Raw genomic sequence first — 9040 nt, forward strand, 5'->3', positions numbered from 1 at the left:
ACCCACACTATGTAACATGTGTAGCCTATTGGTTAGTAATGTTGCTTAATAATGGTGTCTCTGTCCTTCCTTTATTCCCATCTCTTGATCACAGCTTTCCTTATGTCCTGTGAATTTTACAGTATTAGACACAAAAACTTTTATTTCTTGCTGGCGGGCTGTAGAGCTCTCACTTGAAAAACAGGAATGATTTCATATTTATATTGCATTTAACGGGTAAGTCAAGTTGATTTGTGCTGCTATATGGGTCCTGGTGCTCTGCAGGTATGGATGCTTTTGCTGGGTGCAGTTTTTTTTTAAAGAGAGAGAGTAAGATAAGAGGTTTCCAGCAGCAACAGCAGAAGGAACGGAATGTTATTGCTGGAGATAATCACTGCCTACTTGATAAGCAAAGGGAAAGAAACAAACTTCTACACAAAAGTGAATTTGATATTGAGCCTCTCATAATCAGAGTCACATGTTGCTTCTCATACTGAAATCGTCCTCGACAGCAGAGTCCACAGGGATTTGCATCGTGCCAGAGCCTTGAGGTTTTATGTTTCTGAAGTAAGCCAGAAGAGACTACTCGATAGTAAGTGGGCAGAGGACTACACTTCAGCTTAAAACTCATTCATGGATAGCTGTCAGAAGTCACTGGAAAGACTGGTCTGAGTTGTTCCTCAATCGTTCTTCAACATTTGCCTTCTCAGAGGGTCTCTCCACAGGGGAACACCTGTGGATCTGCCAGAGTAGTGATTAGGAGCCAGCTTTGAAGAGGATATTGGGGGCATGTTTTAGGATGCACAGTTGGTTCCTGTGTAGCACAAGGTAGGCCTGTCTTACTTGACATGGGACTGGAAATATACCCTAGGCCTTTCTTGCAAATACATTTTGCAGGGGAGGGGGAATAGGAAAAGTTGACCAGTGGCTTATCAGAGAAACTTCATCTACCAGTACTACTCTTTTCACTAATAAGCTTCCACAGACTTCAGGTTCTCCTAGAACACAGTCTGAAAACTGCTGCCTCAGAACCTAGCAAGAACTATGACCAATATTATACTGGCCTTAAATTGTCAACGCTGGTTCGGGAAATTTCTGGAAATTTGAGGGTGGTGCCTGAGAAGGAATGTGTTTGGGTTGGAAAGGGAGCCCAGCTGGGATGTTATACCATGGAAGCATACCCCTCAAAATTGTAATTTCCTTTAGAGAAATTTCGTCTGGCAGTTGTGACCCAGCGACATGTAGTTGTTACAGTACTGACCAGAGTTCAAATTCTATCTCAAGTACAGAAAGTTCACTGGGTGGCCTTGGGCTACTTAGTCTCTCTAAGGGTTGTCTTGAGGAAATGAAGGAAGAGAGAACTATGTAATAGTCTCCCTCCACGCCTTGAAGTAAGAATTAGATAAGAGTGTGATAGATAATTGGATTTCTCTTTCAGTGATTAGGAGCCAGACTATTTGTTAAAATTGTGATGGGATGTGTGTGCTCCTAACAACCTCTTCCAGAGAGGCTTCTTTCATGACACCAGGGGCAGAAAATCGATGTTCATATTTTGGATTTCTGGACAAAAGGTGTTCCACCAGTCCTGGTGCTTGAAGCAACGGGCAGAGAGATGTTACTCAAGGTCATTACATATAGCTAGAAAAAACCCCATAATTTTAGTAAGGGAGCATATTTGGAATAGTAGTTCTTCAGTTGTAGTTCAAGTGGTCTGAGCTATTCCTATCTTCTGTTTAAAATGAGCAGAGTAAGAAGAAAAAAACTGTTGGAGGGTTATTTCTGGTCTTTTACACCTTCATGTACTTGGAATTTCCACTGTTACATTCAGCTCTTTCACTCCTTCTTCTGTAATAGTTTTTGCAATGTTCCTTGTGAAAGGATATTAATGTCTATTATTATAACATGTGATTCTGCTTTGTTAACAGGAATAATATTCAGTCTGTTGAAGTTAGTTGTTTTGTCTGTAATTATAGGCTTATCTCAGTGAAGCGTGTATTCATCATTTTCCCAAACAGATTTGGGGCATATTTATAACATGAGACCAGATTACTTATAGTGCCCTCCCAAGGAGTCTTGCAGCTGTCTAAATCAATTGAGGTCAATGGGCTTAGAAGGGCATAACTCTGTTTAGGACTGCACTGTTAAAAGCCCGCAACTTAAATCAATTTACTAATGTAGTATTTTTGCTACTCATTCCTGGCTGTGACTGAAGGGAGCCATTTGTGAGCATACAAGAGGATCGCATGTACAGACTGGAAGTTCCCTTGCAGTTTTTATTTCAGAAAATTCCCACGAGAGCAAACAAGTTGCCCGTGCTGAAAGAAGCATGTCATAGCACACTGCAGTGGTTAAAACATGAGTCTCTGGGAGACCCAAGTTGAATCCTCATCCTGCCAAGGAAACCTTTTGTGAGCTAGTCAGACAATGTCAGCCTAGCCTACCTCACAAGGTCGTTCTGAAGATAAAATGGTAGAATGGAGCACGATGCAAGGCTCTTGGGGTCCCCTCTGGGACTGAGGTAAGTAAAAATAAGAATTGGATTTTTGGGTTATAAATAGTCACCCCGTGTTGTGCTCTTTGTTCGAGGGCACTTTCCATTTCTTGGCCCTTCTCCCTTCCCTTCCCTCTGCACAGTGTTATTTGCCATATGGCAGGAAGCATAGAATCATAAAATATAAGTATGCAGACAAATTGGGCAATTCCCCTAAATACAAACGTCTAAATTTTCAATCTACTCAATTGCAGCTGGGGAGAGTTCAAAGAGCTCCATCTTATCTCCTTGGAAAGCATGACACTCACATTCCCATGACAGATGTTTGGCAGGCTGTACCTCCATTACATTCGGGTCCAGGTATTTTGCCCTCATGGTGCACCCAGAATAACTCTAAAGAGCTAGACAATCATAGGCTGCCGGACAATCATAGGATCTCCTGGCTACACAATGCACATGGAAACAATCTGCACTCAGTGTACAGTGTGGACATCAGTTGGGTGTCATCGAGTGTTCTCTAGGTTTATGTCCCTGTGTGTCAGCTAGACTTACCATTTGCTTGAAGGCCGTGGGAAACGTCCTACCCCTGGCCTTAGTCCCCTGCCATCAATAATTTGGGAAGTGGAAGAAAAAATGGGAATTCCTAGAGTGTCATTTGTAAATGATATCACTGACCCGCCTCCAAAGAGTGACATCACCTCCTCTATGTAGCTCTAGATTACTGAGATTGTGGAGTTTCCTAAAGCATCAGCTGGAAGTGAGGTCACATCTCCATGAAATGCCATCCTTCCTAAGCACTTTTCCCCAGTCTCCCAGCATTTTGAAGCAGAGGGCTGGCAACCCTAGTATCTACCCACACTCTGTATGGATTGTTTAAACCAGATGCCTTTTCTGCCTGCAGTGGTGCGTGCTGCAGCTGTACCAATACTGTTTCACCATCCCGAATTGCTACAGCAATGCAATACCTGGGACGTTTTGTGATACAAACCAAACTAGAATTTACAACACTGCACTGGTACAGCGGCCTTTGCAGGGATTCTACTTTTTGCCTTGCACAACAGATTACAGGATTTGGCTGTAGGACTGCCCTGATGCTAGATGTTGGTGATGCCATATGGAGTGGGTAGAATATAACGATTACATAAAGTAAGCTTTTCACTACATTTAACAGGTGCGGAAATGCCCATGATCTTGGTAACCTGGAGATCAGTTATCATTCCTGGAGATAATTCAGTTAGAATACCACCTGAAGTCTTGTGACCCTATAGTCAATACAGCAAATTTAAAGCAATGGAAAACTGAAGTGACTGCAAGCTTCAGTCCCAAAAGTCATGGAGCTGGTTTTTGCAATATGCTGTTGGTACAAAACTGCTAACCATGTAAGCAATGTAACCAGGAACCACATGCTCAACTGAAATGCCTTCTTTGTTGTTGTTTTCATTTTTGCAGGAAAGGACCTGCAGTCTCATGTCAGTTCCCCTTGACTGTTTTGTACATTGTATCTGAGGAAGTGGGCGTGCACCTGAAGGCTCATACCAGAATAAAACTGTATTGGCTTTAAAGGTACCCCTGGACTCTAAATTTGTTCTGTGCTACCTACTTGAATCTGCTTTGTAGAAGGACACTTTTTCTTCTTCTTGAAATTGGCCCCAAATGGTTGGAACCATCCCACAGAATTAAAAACTAGATTTGAATTCAAAATTGGTGAATTTGTCACATTTGAAGTCCAGTTTAACAGCTGTTTCAGTTCTGAAGTCCAGTTTAACAGCTGTTTCAGTTCTGCAACAACACTCTCTCTCTCTCTCTCTCTCTTGCTTTGGAAAAATGCCCAGTAAACAACTCTGCTTATGGCTCTTAGTGATATGAGCTGCAAAGCAACAATCCAAAGGCTATCTACAAGTTGAAAATTGATGCCGCTTCCAAGCCCATTCTTTCTTGTCTTACGGGAAAGCCTTCTAGATCAGCAGAATGCTGGCCTGCATGACCCCTTTTATTGGATCTCAGGGACCACAAGAGTGCTGATGGAGTCCATGCATGAGCATAATGCTATACCTAAGGTTGCCAGATGGTTTCAACAAACATACTGGACAGATCTGATAAAATATTGTCCTCCAAAACACACAAACACACAAACACGGAAATTGCCCTGTTCCTTTAATACAGGAAATGAATGGAAATGAGTCCCTGAAGCTTTTAATGGCACAGAGGTACATAAGATCATTTTAAGCCTCTGTTAAAGGGACAAGATGTTTTTCTCTAGGCAGTTGGCAGCCCCAAGCAAGACTTACCCAATTCTAATGCAACATGCTAAGCGCTACTATACCACACTCCACTGCACCCCCCCCCCCCACACACACACCCTTAAGACATACAAATACAAGCAGAGACTTCTGGGTTCCTGTATGGTTGTGCAGCTGGTAGAAATTCAAATGACAAAATTAATCAGCAGTTTTCTTTCTAGTGCTGTTCGATAGCGTCTGAAAAGAAATCATTGAGTTGATGATCATAATAAGATGGAAATGCATACTTTGCAAAGCCGCTGGTTGAAGTCAGTTTTTCTCAAATTCTTTCAGTTTCCCTCAGGGCTGTATTGAACTTTGGGTTGGGGGCATAAAATCGTAGCAACCACCTGTGCTGAGATCTTGCATCGAAAACCAGCAAGTCATGGGAAAGACTAAGCTGGTACTCTTCTCTCCGACATCTAGTTTTCCAGGGTTTATTTTTAATTTAATGTTTAAAATTTATTCTGGCTTTTCTCCTCAATGGGGACCCAAAGCAGCTTACACCATTCTCTAAACATCGATTTTATCCTGACAACAACCTTGTCAGGGAGGTTAGGCTGAGAGTATGTGATTGTCCCAAGATCACCCAGAATGGGGATTTGAACCTTGAGTCTCCCAGATTGTAGACCTACACTCAAACCAGGATACCACACTGGCTCTCTCTCTTTCTTTTTGGATGTGAGTATTCTGTTTTGAGGAGCCTCTTGTGGCGCAGAGTGGTAAGGCAGCAGAAATGTGCTGTCTGAAGCTGTCTGCCCATGAGGCTATGGGGCTTTACGCACCGGGATCTTTGTAGCAAATTGGTCACTGAATGAAAAATTGCCATTTAAAATAGTGGAATTCGTCGTTATGCATACCTGCCTTTGTAGTGGAATCCAGTTGCGTTTTGTAGCGTTTCCCACAGGCTTCCGGTCTCGGCAGAAATCGCTAGAAAGGAAGCGCTATTGCCAAGCTCGTCCCGCCCCTGGTCGTCAAGCAGCCAATGGGCAGCCGTTAGCATGCTCCCAAACAGCCCCTTTCCCTTTAAGAAAGGTTTTTTTTTAAAAAAAAACAGACCCATTGTAACGAATCTGTGTAGATTCGTTGCAACGGAGAGACCCATCCAGCTGCCTGGGGTGTTTGAGCTGTCGTTTGATCGTTTGATCGTTAACACGCTTCCTCCGAGTGAAAAAAAAAATCCCCCCCCCTCTCACGGGCCCGATTTTCGGCTGAATGAATGTGTAAAAATTAATGGGAAAATACATCAGCAAACGGGCTTTTCTGTGGTTTGTGCTTAGTGACTAAAGGGGAAGGACTGAAGCCAGGGAAGCCTCTAAACAGAAAGAGGCTCGCTGGTGCGTTTATCCCCGCTCACTCGGAGAAAAAAAAATGGCGATCGCTTCACCGGAAGATCAGAGAAGAGAGCCAGGGGGAGGGACTTTGTAGAAACCGCAACAATGTTAACGCACAGGTCTTTTTCGCTAGTGTTGCAGATTGGTTGCAGGAGTGTATCGCTTTCCGGAGGGTGAATCCACTTTTGGGGATTTCCCTGAAAGCGCTACAAGGAAGCGCTTTTTGCAGATTGGTTTCAGGTGTGTGGCAGATTGTCGACGACGTTGTGCAAAACAGCAAATCAGTAGCGTTTTCAATTGGCAACCATTGTGCTATTTTGAAGGCGTGCAAAAAGCCCCTAAGAGTTCAATCCCAGCAGCCAGCTCAAGGTTGACTCAGCCTTCCATCCTTCCGAGGTCGGTAAAATGAGTACCAAGCTTGCTGGGGGGTTAATGGTAATGACTGAGGAAGGCACTGGCAAACCACCCCTATTGAGTCTGCCATGAAAACGCTAGAGGGCGTCACCCCAAGGGTCAGACATGACCCGGTGCTTGCACAGGGGATACCTTTACCTTATTCTGTTTTGAATCTGAAAGTGATACTGTCCAGATGCAGGTTTGCCATATCTGTGAGAACTAGGCTAGAGATCCCCATGGACCTTAAAAGGTAAAGGTATCCCCTGTGCAAGCACTGGGTCATGTCTGACCCTTAGGGTGAAATCCATTGTAGTTTTGTAGTTACACACTTTTCTAAATTTTAAAAAACCCTAACATTTCCAACATCCTGATTATATTTTAACATAATATACAGTAGCGATCCCCAACCTGTGGGCGGCGGACCACATGTGGTCCTTCGACTAATTCGAGGTGGGCCCCAAAGGCCCCTTCTCCTCCCCCCCTGGCCCTTTACTTCATCCCCCCCAGCCCTTTACAACACACTTTGGGTGTCATTGTCTCCCATCACTCCCAGATGGGACTATCTCGTTGCAGAGAAACAAGCTCAGGGTTCCCATTGATTTGTCATTGTCATGAGTTAAAATTTCCATGAAAATAAAATGTTCCTTATGTTCATTGTTGTGGCGTGTCTGTATCTTATTTTGAAGGGATGTTTAAACATTACCATAGCGAGCAGAGAGCGTTAGGGCAGTGGTTGAGAGGAGAGGAGTAAACTACCCCCCCTACCGGGCCTCAGTAAAAGACGTTGAGTGGTCCCCGGTGATAAAAAGGTTGGGGACCACTGATATACAGTGCAATCTGATGCAGTTACTGCAATCTAACCCGCTGAAATAAATGAACTAGACGAATGGGAATGAGACTGGATATGCAGTGATTGATAGTGGCGCAATCGCTCACTCAAAAGTAGCACCTTTCTTTAAACTTTTAAAAAGAGGCCATTGTAATTCCCCTTACTTAGTTAATACAACCACTTTTGCACTAAGAATGGCCTTCACCTATCTGAGGCTTCAAGCTATGCCAACCACAGACTGCAACAGCTGGTTCCTTCACCGCCCTGTAGCTTAATGTCTTTGTATCTGGGGTAGTGAGGCAAGCAAGGACCTTACGCATTATATCTTGGACTACCTCCTCTTTGATGATCTGAGAAATAAATTATTGCCCCTTGCCTGGGACATTATGAAATCTGAGAATGTAATGTTTCTGTTGTGAGACAATGTTTCTGATAGAATTGTGTCCTTTACTCCTGCTGCCAGAAAAATTAGGGGCCATTTTGCACGGCTTCAAAATAGCACAATGGTTGCTAATTGAAAACGCTACTAATTTGGAATAACCCACGACGTCGTAGACAATCTGCAACACTCCTGAAACCGACCCGCAAAAAGCGCTTCGTTGTAGCGCTTTCAGGGGAATCCCAAAAAGTGGATTCACCCTCCGGAAAGCGATACACTCCTGCAACCAATCTGCAACAATAGCGATAAAGACCTGTGCGTTAACATTGTTGCGGTTTCTTCAGAGTCCCTCCTCCTGAGCCTGTCCTCCAAACTTCCGGCGAAGCGATCGCCATTTTTTTTTCCCCGAGCGAGTGGAGATCAACGCACCGGCGAGCCTCCGTTTAGCCAGTGAGGCTTCCCAGGCTGCAGTCCCTCCTCAGAGCTGTTTACAGTCACTAAGCACAAGAAGCCCGCAGAAGCCCGTTTGCTGATGTATTTTCCCTTTATTTTTCACACTGTTTCGGCTGAAAATCGCGCCCGTGAGGGGGGGGGGAGGGGGGGTTTCCACTCGGAGGCAGCGTGGCCACGATCAAATGACAGCTCAAACAGAGGCTTCCCGGCTTCAGTCCCTCCCCTTCAGTCACTAAGCACACACATTTCACACATTCCATTCAGCCGAAAATCGGGCCCGTGAGAGGGGGGGGGTTTCACTCGGAGGCAGCGTGTTAACGATCAAACGATCAAACGACAGCTCAAACACCCCAGGCAGCTGGATGGGTCTCTCCGTTGCAACGAATCTACCCAGATTCGTTACAATGGGTCTGTTTTTTTTTTTTTTAAACCTTCCTTAAAGGGAAAGGGGCTGTTTGGGAGCATGCTAACGGCTGCCCATTGGCTGCTTGACGGCCAGGGGCGGGACGAGCTTGGCAATAGCGCTTCCTTTCTAGCGATTTCTGCCGAGACCGGAAGCCTGTGGGAAACGCTAAAAAACGCAACTGGATTCCACTACAAAGGCAGGTATGCATAACGACGAATTCCACTATTTTAAATGGCGATTTTTCAATCAGTGACCAATTTGCAACAAAGATCCCCGTGCAAAAAGGCCCTAGGTCAAATGTATGTAAAATAATATTTTTAACATTTTATTTTTCTTTCCCAAAAAGGATACTCTATCCTAATATTAATTTTGTAATCCCCAGCCAATTTTAGCTATCTGTAATTACTAGCTTATAAATGTTATATTTATGTACAGATTATGTACTAGGTATGATTGCGATGGTCCATAGCTAATAAAATAAAACTTTCACTACT

General features: G+C 44.1%; 1 long non-coding RNA gene across 1 annotated transcript; it reads left to right on the forward strand.

Annotated features, from left to right (window-relative positions):
* The first annotated feature begins 481 nt into the window (after positions 1 to 481).
* On the forward strand, positions 482 to 4010 carry LOC143831089 (uncharacterized). The gene is made up of 3 exons (XR_013228703.1): positions 482 to 571; positions 2192 to 2497; positions 3920 to 4010. It is a non-coding gene; the product is annotated as an uncharacterized LOC143831089 (long non-coding RNA).
* The last annotated feature ends 5030 nt before the right edge of the window (positions 4011 to 9040 follow it).

The sequence above is a fragment of the Paroedura picta genome, chromosome 3 (genome assembly GCF_049243985.1).
Source record: "Paroedura picta isolate Pp20150507F chromosome 3, Ppicta_v3.0, whole genome shotgun sequence".
In the NCBI taxonomy this organism is placed as follows: domain Eukaryota; kingdom Metazoa; phylum Chordata; class Lepidosauria; order Squamata; family Gekkonidae; genus Paroedura; species Paroedura picta.